Raw genomic sequence first — 27,142 nt, forward strand, 5'->3', positions numbered from 1 at the left:
CACACACACACACACACAGTGACCAGTCACCCCCTTGTGATGTGGCTTCTCTCTCTCTTTCACTCTTTAATGACGTGGATTCTCATGTGAAGAATGTGAAAGAAAGGGCGTGGTTCTAAAAAGTGTGGTGGAGAAGAACCCTTAAAAATATGCAGGTGTTCTCTGAACATTACTTGACATCACACAGTAGGGCAACTCCACGCAGTATCCAGTGCTCGGGAGGTTGGGTGGTCCGCAGGTCCATGACAGCAATACAATTCAGATCTGTCCGAACTGATTTTTGTAGATTGGACATGAGTACAGGCGTGGATCTCTCAGTACTAGGAAGAAAGAAATGACCCATTGTTAGGTGGCTATGAACAACTGGACACGTTAACTCTCCCCTTGCTCTGTTGTCTTGGTTCCAAATTGTAAAGTCCTTTGAGGGCAAGGTTGGCGTAACAATCACAATGGAGAAAGCCACCCAAATTAAAATCTGTGTTACAGCTGGGACGTCCAAATTAAACAGAAACATGGGCAAGACTTTGAACGTGGAAAGCTCATGGTCAAACCCTATCTCAGCAGTGGAATTTGACAGGTGTTGGCAAGCCACTTTCTCAGAGCTGGCAGAGAATAAGTTGAGCGGGTGCAGGGATGGGGGGCTTTTAACATTTTAACAATGTTAGCCTTTTCTTCTAGGGAAGGTAGTCCCCTTGATCATTTTTGGCTGTCTTTTTCTGCACCTTTTCCAGCTCTGCAGTATTGTTTGCAGACCATAAATGTGTGCAATATATCAAGTGTGGTAGCACCATACATTCGTATATGGGAATGATGATAAGGCACTTTTCTTTTCAATCCCTTTCCTAATAAACCTAGAATAGAATTTGCCTTTTTCACAGCTCTTGCACCCTGGGTCAGTATTTTCATTGAGTTATCCACCACAATTCAAAGATCTCCTCCACGGTCAATCGCCACCCATAGTTATATGCGGCTTATTCTGCAAAAGCACTCCAAGTGGTGTATAGCAATTAGTATAAAAATGCAATAAAAGCTCAAAATACAGAAGTGAATTGCCAAAGCAGCAGCTTACATAAGCCCCAAAGGACAAACACCATAGGTCTGCAGAAAGAGAGAAGTCTTAACACATTGGCAAGAAGCAGGCAATGAAAGGCCAGTCAGGCTTCTAGTAGGAGGACATTCCACAACCTCCACAAGAGGAGAGCTGGTCTTGTGGTAGCAAGCATGACTTGTCCCCTTAGCTAAGCAGGGTCCGCCCTGATTGCATACGAAAGGGAGACTAGAAGTGTGAGCAGTGTAAGATATTCCCCTCAGGGGGTGGAACTGCTCTGAGAAGAGCATCTAGGTTCCAAGTCCCCTCCCTGGCTTCTTCAAGATAGGGCTGAGAAAGATTCCTGCCTGCAACCTTGGAGAAGCCACTGCTAGTCTGCGAAGACAATACTGAGCTAGATGGACCAATGGTCTGACTCAGTATATGGCAGCTTCCTATGTTCCTTCCTAACCTAGGCAGCACTGTTGAAAGGTCTTGCTCTCAGTCACCATCAGTCAAGCCTCAGATGAAACATGGAGCAGAAGTTCTCCTGATTTATTTATTTTTATTTATTACATTTATATCCCACTCTTCCTCTAGGGAGCCCAGAACATGGTTATAGTTACCCTCACAACAACCCTGTGAGGTAGGTTAGGCTGAGAGATACATGACTGGCCCAGAGTCACCCAGAGGCCATTTGAGCATGCACACAGAGGCCATTTGAGCATACGTAGTGGCCATTTTGTTTTTGGCAACCATTTAAATTTTTTTAAAAAAATTAAAAATGGTGCCCCCTTCAAGTGGCACCCGGGGCACGTGCCCTGCCTGCCCTACCCTAGATACACCCCTGACAGTAGGCTGCCACCATCCACTTTATTTTAATGTGAGACAAACCACTCTCTCCATATAAGAGTCCTGAAATTATTCACACATATCTTCATGCCCCAGGATATTTGAAGAGCGAATCTGCTTCTCAGCAGATTCGCAAGATGTTTAATTCAGGGATTTAAATTGACAGTTCACATAGGCTCGGCTCCTCTCTGCAATCCCTGGCAGATCTTTTTCCTTTGTGTTCCCACTGGCTTAGTCTGGGTTTTTCTCCAACCAATCACAAATCACAGCAGAAAGGAGAAGAGTGAGAGAGCTTTTTTGTTGCTGTTTGACAGCTATGGAGGAGGAGGAGTGGAAGACTGGCATTGGAGGCTTCTCTGCCGCCGCCGCCGATGGACTATGGTCTGCAGAAGACCACACGTCCCAACAACACAATCAGTCCGTCCCCCTCCCTTTGCAGGCATGGGGGGGGGGTATGGGGAGTTCTGACCATTTTAGGGCTGCTTGCTTTCCTTTTTGTGCTGGCCACCCTGGACAGAGAAGGTGGGGGAGAACCTCTGAGGGACCTAAGATGTGGCAGCACAGTAGAGGCGAGGCAGGGGGCAGAAGACAGGGATACAAGCCTGGCCCCATGTGTGGTGCCGTTGAGTTTGCAAGATGCAGTTGTATGATGGGCTGCAGTGTGTATTTGTTTCTATCCCATGCTTGTGAGGACTGCTGCCACATGCTGGGGGCGGCGGAGAATGGGCCACAACACTTTGCCCTTCACAGCTCTTGTATTATTTCATGTGGGATTTTCTTTCTTAAAACTGACTGTTTTCAGGCAAACAGCACAAGCTAAATTTCACAAAGCAGAACAGCTTGGGCTTTGGATGTCTATCTCTGCAGCCCACAATCCATTCTGACAGCTGCTTCCCTCCTACAAGGACCTCAGAGTCCTTCTCTTCACTTTTAAAGTTGCTCTTTCAATCTTTTGACTTGCTTGCTCAAGCAGATCCAGACTCCGTACATTTAGCTGTCAACACTAGCGCCAGCAAACCCAGTTACAACTTGTAGCCTCCCCAACACTTGCTGAAAACTTGCATTCTTGCAACAATGAAAAGTTGATTTTAAACTGACTGACATTTCTTTTAAAAATCCTTTAAGGAATCTAAACAGTAAAAGAAAACCATGTAATTTCCTTTCCCCCTTTGCTATTGAAATGATTTTCTTTGGTGCATTAACAAGATTTTTATGAATTGCTTTCTATCTGGATCTCATTGTGGCTTAAATGGCAGATATGGCATACAATCAATGTATATATAATATTTATTAGCCATTTCATTTTTATGAACTAATACACGTAAGTTGTGTCCAGTTGACTAGCCAACACTCCTAGCAGAAGGGGAAGAAGAAGTGACAGAGAGATGAATTCCATCAATCTTTTTGGACAATATGCCACTTCGCCTCTATCCAACCAGCCCAGAATTTATCAGAAGCCAAGCCCTCCCCACCACACAGCTGACAAAAGGCTCCTCATCTGGCATCATAAGACTGACTGGCCTACATGCTGTTGTGGGAACACCTTCCCTAATCCTCAGGGGCTGACGTTAGCAGTCATTTTCATTTGATTAGCAACTCAGTCTCATGTGCTATGGAACTTGGCTGTAATGAGACTATGGGCAGGAACTGCCACAAAAACTGCAAAAGCACTGTTAAAATGTTAACGCCTGTCAATGTATTATATTATCATCAACTTAGGACTTACTGTTGTTTTCTGCATATATCTTTATGACTGGCATCAGTTCGAAGAGCACCTTAGGTTTTGATTCTATAAGCTTCATGTTCCTTTTGTCCCAGCCAGCTCCTTCTAGATAGAGGCCATAAACGTAGACACCTTCAGAAGGAGGACCTGTGATGTCATCCTTCATCCACTTGGTGACCTCATTGCACAGAACTACGCTGTCAAGTGCCCATCCCTTGTTCGCTCGGGTAATTTCCTGTTCAAAGCAATACAGTTGCTAAAGTTTGAGACCCTGGATTTCATCAGGCAATGAGCCAATTGTTATACAACTTCAGAATCAGCTATCAAATCATCAAGAAGGACAAATGCTGTCCAGCTTACCATACCTAATATACACACAACCTTTTCCTGTGGCTCACTGAGGTGTAACCAAGGTGTCATTTTTCCAGAAATCATTTTTTTCACATTGCTCATTACCTTTGTACCCAGACCCAATGAAAACACAAGACAACAGTAATGGAGTAAAAAAGGCCACAACTGTATTGATTGACATTCTGATCAATGAAGGAGGGTTGGCACTCCACCCTCTACAGTACGGAAGTTAAAGACTCACTGCTGCTGCATGAGTCAAACCTAAACATATAGGGTGACACACCTTGGCTCCAGACAGCATCAACCCTATGGCTAGTGCTGCCCATCTTAGCCAACCTAATGCCAAGGGACCTGCCTTAGGGATCACCACCCCCAAGCTGCCAAGCCTTTAAGGCTGGTGATTCCAGAGCAGGTTGGAGTAAGTCCTAAGCCAGTGCTCCACAATCTACAAAGCCCCTAAGGACTCTGCCAAAGGCTCCTCCATATGCCAAACACGTGTCTAAAGTTGATCACCAACCCCACACTAGCCCATATAAACTGCATTCTGCCTGCCATAGTTAGGCACTGTGCCTGCCACTGAGTAGGAAACCTAACTAACTAAAGCCCATAGTGCGAGGTAGGCGAAAAAGACCCCCAGCCAAGGTCAATCTTCCAGGGGTAAAAAGTTCCTACCCAGCTCCCCGAAGGACAACCAGCTGAAGCCCACACTATGGCCAGGGACTGGTGGTAGGGGTCAATTCTCGAACACAGACTGAGGGGCTGAGACATGGCCAAAGCTAATCGGAGGCCCATGTTTGCCTCATGCCTCACTAAGAGGCTGGGATAAAACATCTGTCCACCAGATGAGCTGGTGGTGCACTCTAATTCATTACAGACATCTAGTCTTGCACATTTCATTGCATTTCTAACCATCTTATAAGTGAAGTGAGAAAAGCTGGAGAAACCCATTCCTGAAAAAGAGACACTGAAACAGAATGATGCTGAATGATCAGTTTCAGTGCTCTGGAACCCATCAACAAGGAATGTTAAGTCCGATCAAGAAAGCCCACGTGATGCCAGTTACCAGAACCCAATCAGAAAGAAGGGGCAAATTTAAGTGACTCTTTCCTGGAAGGACCAAGAAGACGTTCTTGTCCAGATAGCAGCCTTTCAATGAATCATCTGTGAGCAGAAGCCAACTTTTTCCCTGTAGAGATAACTGACTAACAGTAGGGATGTGCGAGCCGGCCTGGCTCACTCTGAGATGGGCTTGACATTGAGCCGGCTCAGTTCGGGAGGTCTGAGATCGAACCAGCCTGGCCCCCGGTTCTAAGAACCAGTTTGTGGACTGTCTCAGATATACTTGTAAAGAGGAATCTCCGAAGCTGTGGAGAAGCATCGAGGTGGTGGGGGTGGTGGCTCCTCCAAGCTCCCTGCTAGTCTCCCAAATGACAGCCTGGGCTGGCTGCAGCCTGGTTCAGGCCTCTGCACAGATGCAGAGGCCATTTTTGTTACCTCCATGCATGCACAGAGGCCATCTGAGTCGCCACACTTTCTCTTGCCACCGCCCCCCCACCCCACACCTTTACCATTAAGATTAGGGATGCCCAGTTGTGAAGGGAAACCCTCAAGGATTCCTTTACAAGTATATCCAAGATGGTCCGTAAACCTGTTTGGCCTGGTTCAGTGGCCGAACCAGACTGGACCCAGTTCAGCCGAGCTGGACTGGGCCAGGTTGGTTTGAATCTGGTCCAGATTTGAACCAAACCGGCTAAACCAGTTCCGTGTACATTCCTAACTCACAGTACCAGAACAAACTAATCTACATAACTGACTATCGGAGAGGTGGGGTTGAGAGAGCAGAGTTTTCAAATGGAAGTAACAATTGGGAGCCGACAGTTGAATCCTTTGAATCCCTGCCCCCACCCCCAAGTACTGTGTGAAAGAGATTTACCCAAGGATCTCTGACTACTGAGAAATATTCTCAGGTTATCTAGTATCAACAGATTTTTTTTTGTCTGTACAAGAGCAGGTGCAATCAGTATCGGCTTGGGAGAACTGGACCCTTCTCACACATCAATAAAGGGGAAGCTGCAGACCCACTGCAAAGCTTTTAACTATGTCCTTATAAACTGCAATTGCCTAAATATCCCACTAAAATTATTGTTTCCAACTCAGGTCAAGTCATTGAGAGATAGACAGAATCCTCATCCTTCATGATTATAAACTTTATTGATGTCTGTGGAAACTTCCTTTTGATGTTTGGATTTATTTTCTTCCAAATAAGTACAGTTATTTGGATATCTTGATTAGGTTACTTTCTTGCTTATTTATGGACCTGCTGTAGGAAATTCGGAGGTGATAAATGTATTTTGTATTATGGTAATATGGTTTTGTATAGCTAGACAGATTTTTGTCTGTTTTAGGTTACTTATTTCAGTGTATGTATATTTTACATTTTTGTTTATGTGTCTAAAGTGTGTGTGTGTGTGTGTGTGAGAGAGAGAGAGAGAGAGAGAGAGAGAGAGAGAGAGAGAGAGAGAGAGATCAGGACACCTGATCCACACTCTAGTCCCCAATTCTAGTCCTCTAATCCACAATTTGAATCTGATCCATTTGGCATGCTCCTCCTGTAAGCAGCATTCTTAAAAGAAGAGGTACTGATAAGCACTAATCTGCCTACTTTTCTTTCACTATAATCTTAACTGATAATTACCATCTTCACAAGCTAGCCCATTTCCACTTCAAATGTTCATTCATCCACCATAGGGGTGAATGACATCATCAAAAACTACACTGTTGAGGTTTCCCTAAAACTGTACCAAATTTGATCCAAACCAGTTAGGTGGTTCACATGTTAGACCACTTGTGCCTCAAATGTTCACGCAACTTCCATTTTGAGTTGGGGTGAACAGCATCACAAACTACACCTTTGAAGTGTCCCTACATATCCCTACAACTGTACTAAATTTGGTTCAAATTGGTTCCCACTTCCACATCAAAGGTTTATGTGTCCTCCATCTTGAATTGGGATGGATGACATCATCACAAACTATGCCACTGAGGTGTCCCTGTGTCACTACAACTGTACCAAATTTGGTTCAAATTGCTTAGGCAGTTCAGAAGTTACCCACTTGTGCCTCAAACGTTCACATGTCCACCATCTTGAATTAGTGTGGATGATATCACAAACTACCTCATTGAGGTATACCTATGTGTCCCTAAAACTGTATCAAATTTGGTTTAAAGTGGTTAGGCGGTTCACAAGTTAGCCTACTTGCGCCTCAAACTTTCATGCCTCTGCCTTCGGACCAGACCCAGAGAAGAAAACGTAGCAACTCCAAGGCAGGAGATGGGAAATCTATGCAAGAGAGCAGCCAGTGACTTCAGTGCCTCCACCCTCCACACTTTGCTCAGGTTAAAAGGAGCCAGCTGTTTGTCATTTCTTTGAGGTTTGCAATGCATTCTGGGAGTGGTAGTTCACAGCAAGAAGAAAGTTAAGGCAAGTGGAAACATTTCCAGCTCAGTTTCCCCCCTAAATGAGCAAAGTGCCAAGGCACTTTTAGCATAGGAAACTTTTCCAAAATGAGGAGTATGGTGAAAAGAAAGCTGAAAGGGAAAATCAGGAGAGTCACTTCGCTCCAGTATGCATGGAGTTTACTCAAAACCAGAATACTAGAAGCCCAAAACTATATACCCAACAGGAGGAAAGGTACCTCTAAGTCCAGGAGGATGCCCGCATGGCTAACAGGTCATCTCAAGGAAGCCATAAAAGGGAAGAAGACTTCCTTCTGAAATTGGAATGCCTATCCAAATGAAGAGAACAGAAAGGAACACAAACTCTAGCAAAAGAAATGCAAGGTGACAATAAAGGAGGCAAAAAGAGAGTTTGAGGAACCTTTAGCTAAAAGCATCAAGAGGAATAACAAAAACCTATTTAAATACATCATAAATTTTTGAGTCAGATGAAAAATGGTTTAGATCTGTTGGAAATTCTCTGTGGTGAGAGAATCCCTTTCTCATTATAGCAGAGTGCACAGAGGCACAACACAGCGGATTTAGTTAGGCATGCGTGTATGCTGAGAGTGAAGTAACTTGGAGCCAATTCATAGTTTCAAATCAATATATAAGGCATTTATTAAGGAACTCCATTCTAGATAGGAAAGTGAGGAGTTAGGATCTCTTATCTATCTATCTATCTGGATGCAGATAGATTCTGCATCTTCTCTGCACACATGGTGCAGGGAGAGGCCCTTGCCATGTTGCAAGGTAGAAGGGCAGGTAGGGAAGAGAGAGAGGAAGGAAGTTAATCCCTAAGAGTACCAATCTACATTTCAAAGGGATAATGTCAGAGCAGTGGAGAAGGGATGACCAATGTCTTGACCCTCTAGCCCTCTGACTCACTAGTCTGTCCTCCACTGTCTGAGACAAAGAGACAGCGCAATGTCCTTTAACTTCCAACACCCCCTCTCGATGTCTCGTGACTCAGTTCACAAGATTCATTTTCTCTCTCAGCTTTTCAAAGCGGGGTCTTGGTAGTGGCTTAGTGAGTATGTCTGCAAGCATTTCATTTGTTGGGCAGTAGATTTGCTTGATTAGTCCATCCTTTTGCAGACTTCTCACTACATGGTACTTCACATCAATATGTTTGGTACGCCTCTTTACATCTTCTTGTTTGGAGAGTTGAATGCAGCTTTGGTTGTCTTCATACACCGGTATGAGCTGTGGTACATCTGTACCTAGGTCCTTCAGTAGTTGACACAGCCATTGTATCTCGTGACAGCCCTGTGCAGCTGATACATATTCCGCTTCAGTGGTTGATAATGCTACTACTGTATGTCTTGCTTTGTGCTTGACCAGCTTATGGCTCCATCTCCATAGAAAATTATGTGACGGCTGGTGGATTTCCTTTCTGTTAGGTCTCCACCCCAGTCTGCATCTACGTATGCTTCTAGTTTTGGTTGACTGTTAGCTGGCAACTTGAGCTTAAAGTGTGCAGTACCCTTTAGGTACCTAACAAGTCTCTTAATAGCATTCCAGTCCTTGACTGTTGGTGATGCAGTCTTTCTACAAAGTAAGCCAGTGCTGTACTAATATCTGGCCTAGTGAGTGTACTAATGTATAGAAGCTTACCCAATGCTTCACGATGTCTGTGGTTGTCAGATAGTGGCTCAGTTTGATCTTCTTGCTTTATGTAGTTCACTTCCATTGGAGTTGGTGTAGGATTCGCATTTTCCAGTCTGAGCAGGTTTATCAAGTCTTTAATTTTCTGTTCTTGGTTGATGAGGAAACTTCCATCTTGCTCTCTTTGTAATTGAATGCCCAAGTAGTGTGCAATGTTGCCAAGTCGCTTGACTTCCACATCTCTGTTCAGATGATGCATTATTTCCTTGCTGTCATCTGGATTTTCATAGGCAAGAATCAAATCATCAACATACGCCAAAATGTAGGTCCACGCCATCTATGCACCTCGTGTATAGGCAGGGATCTGCGTTGCTTCTTTTGAAGTTTGCTTGAAGCAGCATATCATTGAGTTTTATGTTCCATGCTCTGGCAGCCTGTTTTAAACCATAAATGCTCTTTTGCAGTTTGCATACATAGTCCTCTTTGCCTTTCTCTAAGAAACCTGGTGGTTGTTGCATGTAAATGTCCTCTTCCAGTTCGCCATGCAAGAATGCAGTTTTCACGTCTAGGTGTTCAACATGCATTCCTTTGCTAGCAGCAATACTTAACAGAGTCCTTACTGTGGTATGTTTAACCACTGGTGCAAAGGTTTCATCATAATCTTCTCCATATTTCTGCGAATATCCTTTTGCTACTAATCTGGCTTTGTAGCGCTGAATCTCACCTTCAGCATCATGTTTGAGTCTGAAAACCCATTTGCAGCCTATAACTTTCCTTCCTTGAGGTAACTTAGTAAGAGTCCAGGTTTTGTTTTTCTGTAGAGCCTCAAGCTCTTCAATTGCAGCTGGTTTCCACTCCTGGGCTTCTGGTTGTGGTAGCTGGGATATTTCCTCTCCTGATGAAGGTTCTGGTTGTTCCACCGTTCTTACAAGGTAGGACAGTCTCGGGGCTGGAACACCTCTGACTGAGCGCGTTGATCGCCTCACTTCACCCTCTGTGGTCTCTCCCATCTCAGGTGCGTCTGGTGGATCGCTGGGGGTCTCTGTGTCGAGTGTGGTTGGATCTGGATCTGCTGTCTCCTCCCCCTCAATTCCTCTGAGATCAGGAAGCATAATCTAGTCATCAGGCTTGGTCTGGTTATTTGCTTCGGTGTAGGCCCCCTCTGAAGGTGTAGCTCTTTCATTCTCATCAAAATACACCACTCTGCTTATGGTTATCTTGTTGGTGTCAGGATCCAGAATTCTGTAGCCTTTGGATTGTGCTGATTAGCCTACAAAAATCCCTTTTGTGGCCCTAGCCCCTAACTTAGTTCTTTTTTCCTTTGGGATGTATGAGTAAGCTGTGCTTCCAAAGACATGCAGATGCGTCATGGACGGCTTATGACCATGCCAAAGTTCATCTGGTGTTGTTCCTATAGGCTTTGTGTGCATTCTGTTTTGTATGTATGTAGCAGTCATGATGCTTTCTCCCCAGAATTTCTGTGGGAGGTGTGCGTCAGCAAGCATGCATCTTACCATGTCCAGGAGGCTTCTATTTTCTGACACTTCATTCTGTGATGCGTTGGAAGTTACCGTGGTTTGATGCACGATTCCATGTTCTCTCAGGAACTGCTGTGTGGCGCTGGACATATATTCTCCTCCATTGTCTGTGCGCAGGATCTTTGGCTTCCAGCCAAATTTGTTGCTTGCCATGGCCACATAGTCCTGGAGTTTCTCCAGCATCTGTGATTTCTCCTTTAGTAGAAACACAACTGAATATTTTGTGTAATCATCAGTGATTGTGAGAAAAAAATCTGTGATTACCTATAGTAGCTGGTAGTGGTCCAGATATATCGCTGTGGATCAGCTCCAGGGGTCTTCTGGTCTTCCTTTCACTCTGCTTAGGAAATGGCTTGTTAACTGCTTTGGACTCAAGACAACAAACACAGTTAGTTACAATGTCACATGGTACAAAATCAATGCCTTTAGCTAATCCCTTTTTCTTCATGTTCTGGATTGACTCATAGCTCCTGTGTCCTAGGTGTCTATGCCACAGTTGTAAGCAGTTTTCATGCAGGCATGACTTAGCAAGGTTCACTTCATTAGGCTGGTATGCCTCAGGTTTAGACCGGGCTGGTCTTTCTCTCTCTGTCTTTGATACAGATTGCTCCTCCACACTGTAAAGCCCTTTGCATTTAGAGTCTACAAGGCAAACTTCTCCATTCTGGGTAACAACACATTGTCCATTTTTAATACAGTTCACAGCATTTTTTCTCTGACTTACTAGTCTGTCCTCCACTGTCCGAGACAAGAGACAGTGCATAGTCCTTTAACTTCCAACAAGATCGATGGTCAGTGATACCCTTGAGTATTTGGGGAAAGACAAATGCACTTAAGATGAATATAACACCAAAGCCTATGTATATTTTAAGAGGCCTCCCAGTTTTTATACCTTTATCTTATTTTAAACAAGTTTATAAGATAATTAACAAGTTTATATGGGGAGGTCGTCCAACGAGATTTCCACTGGGCAAGCTTCAATTGCCGGTGGAGGAGGGTGGTTTTAATTTTCCCCTCTTCCAAACTTATCACTGAGCTTTTATTCTATCTTCAACATTAAGTTGGAAACCTGAGCCCCAAATTTTGGATACCCCATGGGCACGACTGGAGAGTTACCACTTAGCTCCACTATCTGCTTATCAGGTATTGGGTTCGTTATTTATTCGCTCTTCTGGCAAACTACCTGCAGTCCAGGCAGCTAGATGTATATGGAGGAGCTTAGGCCTTAAGAATGGCTTTGATCCTTTTCAGCTCGCAAAGCTTACATTATGGATGAAGCCGGATTTGAAGATTGGGCAGAAATCTTTCTATTGGGCCAATTGGGCAACTTCTAATATTATCACTTTAGATCCATTAATTACCTCAGAAGAGGTTTTTAAATCCTTTGATTCCTTGAGAAATGAATTTACTATCCCTTCGAATGACAGCTCGCAATGTATACAATTAAGGAACCTTTTAACACAGCTATTTGGACATGATGCACTTGCTGCCTCAGAAACTCCATCATTATTACTTGATTTGGAACATTTATCAGAACAAGCTAAACCTACAGTTTCCTTTTATTCAAAACTTAATGGGAAGGATAAAGTTGATATTGGTTATATTTGTGTATTATGGAATCAGGGTCTTGAATATATCATTACGGCTGATCAATGGTTAACAGCATTAAAGATAATGAAATGAGCATATATAGATCTCAAATTGAAACTTGTTCAGCAAAACCTTTTATTTTGCTCTTACTAGACTCCCCAGAGGATGTTCAGGATGGGCTGGGTCCAGAACGCGGTTTGCTGGAGATGTAATATTTATGAGGGAACATTCTCATGGAACATTCCCTGCGCAGCAGGGAAATGACTTGCCTAGTGAGCAAGAGGTTGCTGCTTCAAATCTCCACTGGTGTGTTTCCCAGACTATGGGAAACTCCTATATTGAGCAGCAGCAATATAGGAAGATGCTGAAAGGCATTATCTCACACTGCGTGGGAAATTTATTTATGTATTTATTTAACATATTTTTATACTGCCCAAAACATACGGGAATTATTATGGGCTAAAGATAAGAAAACTTTCTATGTTGATAGCAAATGAACTTGAACGGAATTTGAAATATGTTAAACAAAGGACATTTGCATTTGCAAACAAACCAGGCAAGCTGTTAGCTTGGAAAATTAGATCTGAGAGGAAGAAAAATTATATATCCAAAATACTTACAAAAAGGGGGTTCTCTTATGATGGGAAGGAAATAAGAGCGGAATTTTAAAAAATATTATTCAGCATTATATAAAGGCAAAATAGTTGAAGATAAAAAAATTGAGCAGTTTCTCAGGACCAAAAATATTCCAAAATTCACTAAGGAACAAATAGAAATTATGAATGCTCCGATAACAATTATGGAAGTAACAGAAGCAATAAATCAAGCTAAGCCCAACAAGGCCCCAGGGCCTGATGGACTGTCAGCTTTGTACTATAAATCATTTAAAGATCAAATCCTACAACCTCTTCAATGTACTATGAATGATATTCTACAAAAAGGGATTATGCCGGATTCATGGAAGTATGCAAATATTGCAGTAATCCCAAAACCAGATCAAGACCTAACGTCAGTTAAAAACTATAGACCAATTTCACTTTTAAATAATGATTACAAACTTTTTGCTGCCATTTTGGCAAGAAGAATGAAGGTTATATTAAGGCATTTTATTCATGAAGATCAAGCTGGATTTTTGCCAAAGAGACAACTGAGAGACAATGTCAGAACAGTCTTGAATGTATTGGAGTACTGTGAAAAACATAATGATAAATAGATGGCAATGATTTTTTTAGATGCAGAGAAAGCTTTTGACAATATTTTGTGGCAATTTATGTGGAGATTACTAGAGGTAATGACTGCTGGCAACAATTTTATTAGGGCAATTAAGACAATTTATTCAGAGCAATATGCTAAGATTATTATAAATGGGGAACTATCAGACAATTGTGTAATACAAAAAGGGACTAGACAAGGATGTCCACTTCCCCCATTGCTTTTTATATTGGTTCTAGAAGTCCTTTGTAGAACTATCAGAGAAGATGATAAATTACATGGTCCTAAAATTGGGAAACAGGATTACAAGTTGAGAGCCTTTGCAGATGATGTTGTGCTGTTTTTAGAGAATCCAATGGACAAGATTGAAAGACTCTTGGATAAAATACAACAATTTGGTCAGCTGGCTGGATTCTATATAAATAAGACTAAGACCAAGGTCTTAACTAAAAATATGGATCAGAAAACCAAGGACAGATTCTCTGAAATAAGTGAGTTGAAAGTGGAGAAGAAAGTTAAATATCTGGGGGTCTGGTTATCAAATAACAACTCCTTGTTGTTCATAAACAACTATGTTAAAATATGGAATTCAGTGAAAATTGATCTACAAAGATGGTCTAAAATGAATTTGTCTTTAATGGGAAGAATTTCAGTGGTGAAAATGAATGTCTTGCCTAAAATGTTGTTTCTCTTTCAGACTATTCCCATAATTAACACTTTAATTTGTTTTAAGCAATGGCAGAAGGACATAACTAAGTTTGTTTGGCAGGGGAAAAGACCAAGAATTAATTTTAAGAATTTAACAGATGCAAAGGAAAGAGGTGGTCTTACCTTGCCTGACCTAAGGTTATATTTTGATGCTGTTTGTTTGACATGGTTAAAAGAATGGATAACATTAAGGAACCCTAGAATTCTTGATTTGGAAGGATTTGACAGAAGGTTTGGATGGCATACGTATCTGTGGTATGAAAAAAGTAAAATGCATAAAGACTTTTTGAACCACTATGTGAGAAGGAGTTTAATGAGGGTGTGGTTAAAATACAAAAATTGGTTTGAACCTAAAACTCCGTTATGGATATCTCCGATTGAGGCCCTATCACTTAAAGAAGTAAATATGCAAATGTGTTGGGGTACCTATAGGGATTTGTTACATTTTCAGGAAAAGGATTGTAAGTTAAAAAGTTTAACTGAAATACAAGATTTGGTTAGAGATTGGTTTCAGTATCATCAGTTAAATGAGATATATAAGAAAGATTTTAAGGTTGGATTTGAGGATCAGACTTCAAATTTTGAGAAGGAATTATGTCAAAATGATGAAAAATTAGTTTCTAAAATGTATAAACTGTTGCTTCTGAAGGAGACAAGAGAGGAAGTGGTTAAAATGACTATGATAAAGTGGGCTCAAGATGTGGGGCGTAATATAGAAATGGCAGCCTGGGAAAAGTTATGGAAAAATGATTTAAAATTCACTGCATGTTATGCTCTAAAAGAAAACTATTATAAAATGATGTATAGATGGTATCTGACACCAAAAAAATTGGCATTAATGTATAAAAATGTTTCAAACAAATGTTGGAAGTGTGGACATTCTGAAGGTACCTGTTTTCATATGTGGTGGACCTGTGGGAAGGCTAAAGCCTATTGGGATATGATTTATAATGAATTAAAGAAAATATTTAAAATGAGATTTCCTAAGAAGCCAGAATCCTTCCTGCTGGGAATAACACAAGGTGTAATCTCTACAACTAATTTAACATTTTTTATGTATGCTTCTACGGCGGCTAGAATTATATATGCACAGAAATGGAAGAGTAATGAACTGCCTTCAAAAGAAGGCTGGCTGATAAAAATTTTGGAATATGCGGAGATGGCAAAACTTACAGCACTAATAAGAGACCAAAACTTGGAATGTTTTAAAGAAGATTGGAAACCATTCTTGTTGTATCTAAAGAATTACTTTCCTACTATGGACTTTACAGCAGGGTTTGAAATTTAGTAAAAAACTGCAGGTTGGGTAGATTAGCTATGTTTGTAAGGGTTTGAATTTATGTTTTGAATTATTATTATAGCAAGGGTAAATTTTATAGTTGATGATTCACGAAGAGATGTGTGCGGGAAGTCCACCTTTTTGTGTGTATTTGCAATGAATGATAATATTACTAGTGATAAAATTAGACTTATGAGTGCTGTTCTTAATTTAAAATTGTTAAATTGTAATATTGCTGGGTGGAGGAGATTTTAGTTGCAGGGGATTTTAATGCCTGCCTCAGATCGGATAATAACTCCCTTCTGAGTAGTTTTCACTGTCATTTTGAGGACGATTTTGTTCCTTTTCCACTGCTGTCTAGACTTTCAAGAGATGTCAGATCAAATTTGAGAGGGCTTAGATTACAAACGGTATGTTATTGGCTTGATCTTTATTATTTTAAATGGTGCTATAGAGTCGGATTATCCAGCCCACTTTACTCATTGGACCAGTAACAACCCTTCGCTGATGGACTATATGGCCATTTCCCGTAATATGATACCCTATTTGGCTTTCTTTGGGGTGATCCCTCGCCCTGAAAGTGATCATTTCCCCCTTGAGTGTTGCTTTTGGGTAACTGACCAGACATCTGAGATAGACTGTGTAAATGCCAGTGGAAATACTGAAAATTTGGTTCCAGGTAGAAAGTGGACAGAAAGAAGTGCTTTGCAAGTTTCTGCTCTGCTGCGTTCTGCAGAGATGTCTAAATGGCGGGATCGGATTTTAAAATTATCCCGCATCCATCAGATGGAAGACATCCTTGGTTCCTATGAGAATATTGCGAATTGTATTTTCCTGGCTATGTCAAATTCTAATATGGAGTCTATGAACCCAATCCAACTCCCATCCAAGCGATGGTATGACAAAGAATGTCGGGCAGCAAAAAAGGAACTGGTGGGAGCCTTTAAAAGCTTTACTGTTGACCCTGGTAGCTTTCCTAGAGTGGAGGTTGCAAAAAAGAAAGCACTGTATAAACAACTACTTAAGAGGAAGAAGGAGGAATCAATCAAAGAGGGCTGGAAACTCTTGACAGAGGCAGCTAAGGAGAGAAATCAGATCAGGTTTTGGAAATTGGTGATCCCTGCATTAAATAAGTCAACACCTTGTCTTCTAGCATGTATTTCTGTCAAAATCTGGGAAGCCCACTTTCGCGTGCTGTATCAAAAACCAACTATCAAAGTCAGTGGTAGCACTGACTTTGAACAGCAACTCCAGACTCTCGATACTCCAACGTAGGCCCCTGTAACACATGCAGAGGCGGAGAGGCTGATTAATTCATTCCCTTCTGGGAAAGCCCCTGGAATTGATAGTATCACTATAGAGGCTCTTAAAGCAAATATGAGCTGGTGGGTCCCACTCCTTTCCTCTCTCTTCACGGCTAGAGATGTAACAGCATTAATACCAAATGAATGGAAAGTAGCTATAGTGGTTCCAATCTATAAAAAAGGACTTAGGAGCAATCCAAAAAACTATTGCCCAACCAGCTTGCTAAGCATAATTAGCTAAATTTATGCTAAACATCTGTACTTAAAGCTAATAGATTGGCTTGAGGACAGGGATATCCTGGCTCTAGAGCAGGCGGGCTTTACAGAGAGAAGATCCACTTTGGATCATGCCCTCGTTCTTCAATTCCTGTTGGCTAAATATTCAACGAAACCACACAGAGGACTTTTCACAGCCTTTGTTGATTTGAAATCACCGTTCGACCTTATCCCCCGTGAAAGACTCTGGAAAAGACTTTGGGATTTGGGTATCGAGAAAAGACTGCTCTTGTTAATTTTTACTTTATATTCTGGTTCCACTCTAAAGATACGTTGCAACTTCCAAGGGACTTTGACCACAGCAATCACTTCAGATAGAGGGGTCCATCAAGGATGTACACTGGCCCCTATGCTATTTAACCTGTATATTAATTCTATAGTTTCTTTTATTTCCTCTCCTTCCACGCATCCTCCTAAGATCGCGAATAGGCATATCTCCGTTTTATTATATGCGGATGATATGGCAATTCTTTCGCTAATACCCATAGGCCCTTGCCCTGTTGCTGGTTGGGGCACAGTTGGGCCCTTATGCAGATATACGGAAGGTAGAAGCGGTTCAATCTAAATTCCTTAGGGGTATGTTGAGGGTAGCTCGTTCGGCTCCCAATGCTTGTCTTAGATTAGAAGTGGGATGGCTTCCTGTCGAAGCCAGAATCTGGAAAGCCATTTTTGGCTATTGGCTTAAATTGGTATTTTTCCCAGCTGGCCTCGCCCCACTGGTTCTGCTGGATGATTATAAGACCAGATGGGAAAGTGCAATTGACAGGAAATTAAGCTGGTTGGAGTTTTCACTTCCGGCAATAAGGGAGTTAGGGTTTACCAAGGCCAGAGATATTATAAACCAGCGTATAAGTGACATAGCCAGACAGAGCGATATCAGTAAAGTGGGATATGGAGCACAGATGGGAACCCAAATAAATAGACAATGTTTGGCACGATACTTATGAAAGATAACTTATGTGGCGTATCGTAGGGCCTTAACAGCGGCTAGGCTGAATGTGTTGCAGTCGGCAGTGATGGAAGGGCAATTTCATAAGGTTCCCTATAACCAGAGATTATGTCCATGTTTGGCAGGAGAAGTGGAATCTACCGAGCATATATTGTTGAAATGTAGTTTCTATAGGGATCTCAGAGAAGAGTTAATTACCCCTGTATTAAGTCAGTTTGGGTCAGCTTCAGAGCAAGTGAAAGTAGATTTTTTTATTGGCGGATCTGAACGATTCTATTTCCTTGAGAGTTGCAAAGTTCTGCTTTATAGCAGGCAAACTACGGCAGAGGAGGGTCGAAAGGAATGATGCAGGGTTTGAGTGGCAGAAATTTGGTGAAGGTTTACTGTATTAGTATTTGCTTTCTTTTTGTTTTATTGTATTATTATCTGCTTTTACTCTGTAAACTGATTGTATTATTCTGTAGTTGTTTTATTTTATTTGGCCGTTGGCCGTAATAAAGTGGATGGATGGCTAATACCAATTGGCCTAAAGCGTGCTCTCCTTTTGTTAGAGAAATACTGTACTCAGGAGAACTTGGAGATCAATTACCAAAAGACAAAAGTTATGGTCTTTGCAAACTGGCCCAGAGGGCACCGGTGGTCAATAAGCACCCATAGGATAGAGCAGGTTAAGTCCTTTAGGTATTTAGGAGTATTATTTCATTATTCCTGTCCGCGCAAACCTCACCTCGACTTGGCAATTTTAAAGGCCAAACCAGTAGTTAAATCAATACCCTCTTATTATTATACTAAGGGTGCATCCTATGTTCTGGCTGTGGTCAAACTATTCTCGGCAAAGGTTTTGCCTCAACTTTTTTATGGAGCTCATTTGGGCATAGTAAAAAATCTTGATCTGCTGGAGGCACTGCAGTCTAAATTTTTAAGAGCTGTACTGGCTGTTCCTAGATGTGCCCCCATGGTGGCTCTGAGAAGAGAGGTCGGAATAGTTAGGCTTCAGACATGCCTATGGAGAGTCATTATCCTTTACTGGATAATTTTATTTTTTGCAGGAGGGTTTGGTTGCTTTCATAAAACAGGACTCTTTTAAATTCAGATGGCATACTGAGGCCATTGATAAGCTGGCCCGCTGTGGATACTCATTAGAGGCTATACAGGAGCTCGGTCATGACAGAGCTCGTACCCAAATTATTCAATGCCTAATGGATATTGAGTTGCAATATTAAATCTCCCAGATATCCAAAAGCCTGTTCTTGGGTGATCAACTGAGTGGATTTAATTTGGCCTTCTATCTTCGGGCAGTTACGATTCCTGAATATAGATGAGCCATGATGCTGGCCAGGTTAGATGTCCTTCCATCTGCAGTCCTGTTTGGCAGATATGCAGGAATTCCTTTGGCGAATTGCATATGTCTTTGTGACATGGGCTGTGTTGAAACAATAGCACATGCCTTTTTACATTGTCGTTTTTATGATGAAGCCAGAGAAAAGTTACTTTCTCTTCTCCCGATAAATCTTAATGGAAGAGAAGATGATGTCTTACTGAGGTTTTTATTTTCTTTATGTGATGAAGATAAAATTAGAACTGTGGAAAAATATTGTTATATTCCTTGTAAAAAATACCTTCTAATGTTTAGTTCATGTTTGAAAAGTTTGTATTTGTAAACTGCTGGTCAAATGACTGAATAAATATTATGTGTGTGTCTCTCAAGTTTCGACCCCGCACAATGAGTACCTCCGTCTTATCTGGATTCAGTCTCAGTTTCTTATCCCTCATCCAGCCCATTACTGACTCCAGGAAGGCATTTAGGGAAGTTATGCCTTCTCCTGATGATGCTGACATGGAGAAATAGATGTAGATGTCATCAGCATACCGATAACACCCTGCACCAAATCTCCTGTTGATCTCTCCCAGTGGATTCATGTAGATGTTAAACAACATCAGAGACAATATGGAGCCCTGAGGCGTACCATACAAAAGTTCAGATTTTGAAGAACAGCAGTCTCCAAGGGACACCATCTGGAACCTGCCCGAGAGGTAAGAGTGGAACCACTGCAAAGCAGTGCCTACCACTCCCAACCCCCTAAGACACTCCAGAAGGATACTATGGTTGATAGTATCGAAAGCCGCCGAGAGGTCCAAAAGGACCAACAGAATCACACTTCCTCTGTCAATTTCGAATTGGAGATCATCCATCAGGCCGACCAAGGCAGTCTCCATCCCATAGCCAGCCCGGAAGCCAGTTTGAAATGGGTCAAGATCATCAGTTTCCTCCAAGACTGTCTGGAGGCCACCATCCTCTCAGTTACCTTGCCCAGCCACGGAAGGTTGGAGACATTACTGACTCCAGGCAGGCATTTGGGGAAGTTATGCCTTCTCCTGATGATGCTGACATGGAGAAATAGATTTAGATGTCATCAGCATACCGATAACACCCTGCACCAAATCTCCTGATGATCTTTCCCAGCAGTTTCTACAGGCCTGTAATTACTCAGTTCTGAGTGATCCAAGGTAGGCTTCTTTAGAAGCGGTCTAATAATTGTCTCCTTAAGACAAGGAGGCATCCTACCTTCCCTCAGAGACACATTTATAATCTCTACCAGGCCTTCTACAACAACCTCCCTGCCAGATAGTATAAGCCATACTATAATAGTATAATGGCAATGGTAAACCCCTCCTGTATTCTACCAAAGAAAAACCACAGACCTCTGTGGTCGCCGGGAGTCGACATCGACTCGATGACACACTTTACCTTTGACTTTGTGGGTTAAGTTGCAGCTTTTCTACACAGGGAAGAATGAGCCATATAGTACAAGACCAACAGAGTGGTAAAGCAGTTCTTTAAGACGAGCCTAGGGAACAACTTTACCTTTATACCCATGCAAGACTCCTGCGTAAGGGCTGGATTTCCCCACGAACAACCACTTGGTGGGAGACAGAGGTTCTGGGCTTCTGGCCTGATGGGGAGTGGATGAAGACCTTCGGGATGACTAGAGCAACTATGGAGGAGACCATGGAGGCTCTTTGCCTGTATCTTGAAAGAAGCAGCACCTAGCTGAGGGACCCCGTCCCAGTACTAAAGTGCATGGGGGTGGCGATATGGTGGCTGGCCAGTGTGAAGCCTGACAGGGAAATATCCAGCCGGTGTCTCCACCACCACAGAAATTGTAACCTCAGTACCAGCCCTGGCGGCTCCCGCTATTCTTCCTCCCTATCTGTTTTCACTAAGATCCCACCCACCCCAATAATGGAAGGAGCTGCTCGAACTGGCTCCCCTCCACTGCCCAACTGCCTGGCTCTCCCTTTGGACATTAAAGCACTCATCACACTCTTCCTCCCCTCTCTGCTCTGTCACAAGTTATGGATGGATTTTATGCAGATGGGAATTTCTACAACACATTCATAGGAACATAGGAAACGACCATATACTGAGTCAGACCATTGGTCTATCTAGCTCAGTATTGTCTTCAAAGACTGGCAGGGGCTTCTCCAAGGTTGCAGGCAGAAATCTCTCTCAGCCCTATCTTGGAGAAGCTGCCAGGGAGGGAACTTGGGACCTTCTGCTCTTCCCAGAGCGGCTTCATCCCCTGAGGGGAATATCTTGCAGTGCTCACACTTCTAGTCTCCCATTCATATGCAACCAGGGCAGACCCTGCTTAGCTATGGGGACAAGTCATGCTTGCTACCACAAGACCAGCTCTCCTCTCCAAATTCGAGTTCAGTTGCCATTCCGCCGAGAGAGTGAGTTCACCAACAAGAAATCCTACTACTCCATTCTCCTCCAAGGCACCACAGAGCATGAAGGCAGGTTCACAGACGTTGATGTGGGCTGGAGTGGCAGCAGCAATAACAACACTTTCGTCCTTCGACATTGCAGGTTGTGGGTTTTATTATATTGTGAGAATAAACAATGCTTTTGAACATGTAGACCTTTGCTATATTCCCCGCTGTAGCCCACATATGGGCTACAGATGCAGCTCCAAGCATAATTCATCATGAGCTGAATGGCATCCAGAATGAAGACACAGAGGAGTGGTGAAAGTCAGTTATTTAGGGACCTCATCCAAAATTAAAATGTCCAGCACTGAATTTAGAGGTCATTCCGTTTTTTAATGCAGTGCTGCCTCTGGTTGAAGCTTTTCCTACACACACTCTCCAGTGATGTTCCTGGCTTCTGGCTGAAGCTCTTCCAGCACGGGGAATACGTGCACGGTTTCTCCCCTGGGTGGCACACAAGGAATGGTGGAGCATTGCTCAAGTCCACTGTGCAGTGTATCTCCCTGTAGACAGAAAAGAGAAAGCGTTAAATGGGCAGTGTAGGCAGCAACACTTTGCTAGGTGGACCAATGGCCCAATCCCAGTGGCGAATGGGAGGGCCCCTGTAGTGACCAGCCTCCCGCTGGGGTGGCCCAGAGTGAGTGGTGGTGTAGTGAACAGAAGGTGCCAGCCACCCCCATGGGTTTCTAGCCCATGGGGTTCAGGGTTCTGCTGTTTCTGAGGTTACCTGAGTGTGGATTCTCTATATTCCCAGGGGTGATTTGTTTCAGGCACAAATTGAATCGAAAAAAATCAATTCGTGCACATCCCTAATACTGGAGTGTGAACAGGAGTTGGGCAGAGATACTCAGTACATTTTCTAAACTGGATCATACAGGTGAGTCCCTTACTTGGGGGGCAGGTGGAGAAGCAATCACCTAATCAGTTATGCTGCTGGAGAGAAGATCAGGTATACTAATAAGGATATAAATGAAAAGGGCCATTTTACTATGCTGTCATGCTAAATCTAAATTATATGCAGAAAGCTTTGTATGCAATGTTGCTATTTTCCAAATGCACTCTGATGCAGTTGTGCAATCATATCCTCCTAATTAGTTTGCCATTTTGGACTATAACAATGATGCCTGATGCATGCCATTGATCATATATTCATCACTGCTTTCCAAAACATCCTTATACTGAATGGAAGTATAAGAAAAACTGAATCTCATTTAGTTTACCTGCAATTCATTCCTGGTTTCCTTGGTTTTAATCCAGATCTTGCCCTGTGTCTGTGGATCAATCAGCAAAGGGTAACGAGCTGCTTTTGTGACAATTATGCCATTCTGTATGGTTAGATCATCATTTGGCAGTCCTTGAAGGTTCCATTCACTGACAGTAGGAGCATCGATCAGCATCTCTATGAGATTTAGATTGTTTCTAAAACAATCTAAAACATTGAATGGTGGAGCATTGCTCAAGTCCACTGTGCAGTGTATCTCCCTGTAGACAGAAAAGAGAAAGCGTTAAATGGGCAGTGTAGGCAGCAACACTTTGCTAGGTGGACCAATGGACCAATCCCAGTGGTGAATGGGAGGGCCCCTGTAGTGACCAGCCTCCCCACCCTCTAAAGAGTTAACAGGAAGTGAACCCTTGTCTTGACTAACAGGCTGGTGAACTTCAGGACTCAACTAATCAGTACACCTAGTGGGTGGGACCTAGAAAGCTGTTGCTGGAATTTCTGGAAGGAAGGAAGGAAGCTGGGGCTGGAGGTGCAAGGAGGGCATGTGGCAATGGAGCTTTGCTGCAATCAGAGGTTAACTAGATTCTTGAGAGACAGAATTACAGCGGCTTAATTCTCATCAGGAATTTGGTGAGTCAAGGAGCAGACACCAGGACTTTTGGCTTCAGGAATTTAAACTAGGGAACAGTTTGTTTAGTCAGACTGTGCATCAGGAATTTATTTTGCTTGTGTGTGTGTGCTTTGTATGTTCATAAATATCTGTTCTTTGCAACTAAGTAACTAAGATTTTACTGTATGCCGCCCCAGCATCATTTGAGGTGCTTTTGAAGAATTCTTGCAACCAACTAGGTATTTTTAAGTGTATCTAAAAAGCCAAAAGCCTCAGACAGAACCAGGCTTTAGTAAGTGAATAAAGGTTTTTCTCTCTGTTCTTTTTTACAAGCTTCAGAGGGTTGATTATCTACTGAGCAGGAGAAGAGGGGGTTTCTCTGGTGCAGAACACGTCTCAAAGACAGATTGACTAAATTAACAATTAACTCTACGTGTAGGCAGACACCTGGGAGAACAATTGGGTTTTTTTTCTTGCCTACTGGCAAGGGGAAGAAAAGTGAAATGGGGATTGCTAGCCACCCCAAACCCCGCTGGGAAAGACTTTTTATAGTGCCATGGCTTGGTGGCAGTGTTAAACTACCAGAGTTTCTGGGGTTACCAGAATCCTTTTCTTAGCTTTCTGGGTTTTGAAAGTTAACGGTTTTTAAGCCAGCGAGTCTGCTCCTCAGAACTCTCTCAGGAAAGGGATGACTCCGCACTAAAGTCTCCCTCGTGCTGCAGAACTAGTTAAATCTGGCCAATCAGTTAACCATTTGCCAGGTTGCTGGCTGAGTCAGAGAGGAAAGGGAAAATTTCCACTACCCACAATATGTTACAACCCTCATCATTAGGCTGGAGTACGAGAGGCTGATGCCACCATGCATCTGAGCAAGATTTCTGCACTATTGACATTTCTGCACCACTCCTGCACAGGCTGAGTGGTGGGAGAAAGACATACCATCCTCAGTGGCAGCCATCTGGGCCTCCAGCACCTGGAAGTGTGGCCCCCATTCCTCCCGACCTGCAAGGCAAAGAGCGTAGTTCTTTGCCTGAAGTTTCCCCACTCTCCCAGCCACACACCCGGCAGGACTACCCCATGGGCCATAGAATGGCCATTGCTCACCCCTGCACTACCCACCCCCACAGTACCCTGCACGGCAGTGGCCCCCTCTGGGCACCCAGCTGTGATAAAGAGCAGAAAAGAAGACATTGCCGAATGCACATTCTGCAGTGCTGCATCCCTGCCCATGCACACACCTGTGGGGTGCACACGAGGAAAGGGGGGGGCTTTGCTGCAGCATACATAACAATCTCAAGGGTGGCCACTCATGCCTCGAGTGATTGAGGCACAGCGCCCACTCCTCCTGACCTGCATTTGGGGGGGGGGGTTCCTCGATGCAGCCCCTCTCTCCTAACCACACACCCAGCAGGACTATCCCAGGGGCCACTGAATGGCCATTGCTCACCTCCTGCACCGCCTGCAGTGCCCACTGTGGCTTCGTCATGCTGCATGTCCACAGCACATTGCGGAATTTCTGCAATGCAGCATCCCACCCAACCCCCAGGCTCGGACTGGCCTACAGGGCATATTCCCGGTCTCAACATAATCACAAACTATGTTGCTGAGGTGTCTCTACAACTGTACCAAATTCATATCAAACCAGCCCAGGCATTGTGAAGCTGATGGAGGATGCACACACACACGCACACACACACAGAAAGCTGGGTGATCTCATAGGCTTACTTTCCTTAAGGCAAGTAGGCTAAAAAAAAGAAAAAGAAGAACAGAACACCTTACTTCAAGCCTATCAAGAAATCAAATGCAGTCAATTTCTTCTGTTGTGAGGATTTCTTAACTTGCCTCAAATGGTGCATAGTCTGCAGGAAGCTTCTCCAGCATGTCATCAGCCAGTCTAGCAACCACAGCCTTTCTGGTCTCACCTCCTCCACTAGAGCTGTCTTTAGGCTGAATGCTGAGGATGGTGTCCAGCACATCTTTTGCAAGCTTGCTCTGGTAAGTAATGTCTGCATTGGGATGCAGCCCAAACACTTCTGGAGTATCATAAGCAGGCAGGCCCTATACACAGAAAACAATAAATCTCTTCCACTTACACATGTAGCTACACCTTGTTGACAAGCGCCTACTGTTCAGCAGAATGTTTTTCAAAAGCCTATTCTCCAAGCTGTTAATCGCAGTGTCCGGATCTCTGGATGCAGTATCCGTCCCCTTTCTCTTTGTAGAAGGTCCGGAACATCTGGAAACGTGTAATAGTTCCTCCCTGACAGCCGAAGTAGTGGTGCAAACCACGGCTGACGTGGCCACCACGGGGCTAGAAGTATGCAAGTTGCTTTGTCTCTCAGGATCTGGGCTAACACCCGACTGAGAAGCGGCAGCGGCGGAAACAGGTATAGGAGTCCCCTGCTCCATTCGTGCTGAAACGTGTCTCCCAGAGATCCCACACCCACGCCTGCTCGTGAGCAATATTTTCTGCACTTCCTGTTGGTTGATGTGGCAAACACATCCACTGACGGGGTGCCCCACAGACTGAAGAGAAGTTCGATACACTCTTGTTTGATCTCCCATTCGTGCTTCTGGCTGATCTGGCTGTTTTGACTGAGAGCATCGGCCAGGTGATTGTCTACACCTCGAATGTGTATTGCAAGTGGATATATATGGTGTGCATAATGCACCAATCCCACAATCTCATGGACAAGGCACACAGCATGGGGGAGACCGTCCCTCCCTGTTTGTTTATGTATGCGATTGCCGTTGTATTGTCCAGGTGGATCTGAACTACCGCCCCCTTCAGCTGAGGCTCGAAGGCCTTTAGTGCCAGAAAGGCTGCTAAGAGCTCCAGATATGACGCTGAGCTTGCTGGGGTGTCCACTGTCCTTGAATGCAGTATGGGCCGCAATGTGCTCCCCATCCCAGCAGGGAAACATTTGTCGTGACCCATGCTGTCGGTATTAAAGGCTTGAACGGAACTCCCTGCAACAGATTTGTCTCCGACATCCACCAACGCAGGGAACTCAGTACGGCTCTGGGAAGGTGTAAAAACAACTTCTGGCTGTCTATGTTGGGACGAAAGTGTCCCAGGTACCACCGTTGTAGGGGACGCATCCAAAGCCGCGTGTACCTGACAGTCGTGTTGCAAGATGCCATCAAACCTAACAACCTTTGAACCTCCCTTGCTGTTTGACAGGGGTTGCATGTGAACCGGTGTGCCAATGCCTTGATCTGGCAACACCTTTCCTTTGGCAAGTACGCTCTCCGCTGTTCTAAGTCGAGGGTGGCCCCTATGAAACTTAGTTGTTTTCTTGGTGTTAAATTTGTCTTCTTCCAATTGACATTGACTCCTAAGTCCTGGAGAAGGCGCATCATCATCTGGATTTGAGTACCAATCAGCTCCTTGTCCTTGCTCACCATGAGCCAGTCGTCTAAATACGGATAAACAATCAAGCCCTGTGTTCGAAGGTAAGCCACCACCATCGCAACGACCTTGGTGAATACCCTCGGGGCCGTTGAAAGGCTGAAAGGCAGGACGGTATACTGTTATATCGCTTCTCCCACTGTAAATCTGAGGTATTTTCGGTGGTTCTCCTGGATGCCCACATGGAAGTATGCATCCTTCAGATCTAACGT

The 27,142-nt window shown here is 43.5% G+C and overlaps 1 protein-coding gene and 1 pseudogene across 8 annotated transcripts in view; both read right to left on the reverse strand.

Annotated features, from left to right (window-relative positions):
- On the reverse strand, positions 1–26,989 carry LOC128323196 (dynein axonemal heavy chain 5-like; annotated as a pseudogene).
- The window catches only part of LOC128322103 (dynein axonemal heavy chain 5-like), an 83,048-nt gene continuing 77,706 nt past the window's right edge, over positions 21,801–27,142 (reverse strand). For all 8 annotated transcript variants that reach the window (XM_053242840.1, XM_053242842.1, XM_053242838.1 and 5 more), the window contains 2 exons: positions 22,907–23,168; positions 21,801–22,189 (listed from right to left, as the gene is read on the reverse strand). The gene's annotated coding sequence lies outside the window, so the exon portion shown is untranslated. The remainder of the gene's footprint in view (positions 22,190–22,906; positions 23,169–27,142) is intronic.

This window comes from Hemicordylus capensis, chromosome 4 (genome assembly GCF_027244095.1).
Source record: "Hemicordylus capensis ecotype Gifberg chromosome 4, rHemCap1.1.pri, whole genome shotgun sequence".
Classification (NCBI taxonomy): domain Eukaryota; kingdom Metazoa; phylum Chordata; class Lepidosauria; order Squamata; family Cordylidae; genus Hemicordylus; species Hemicordylus capensis.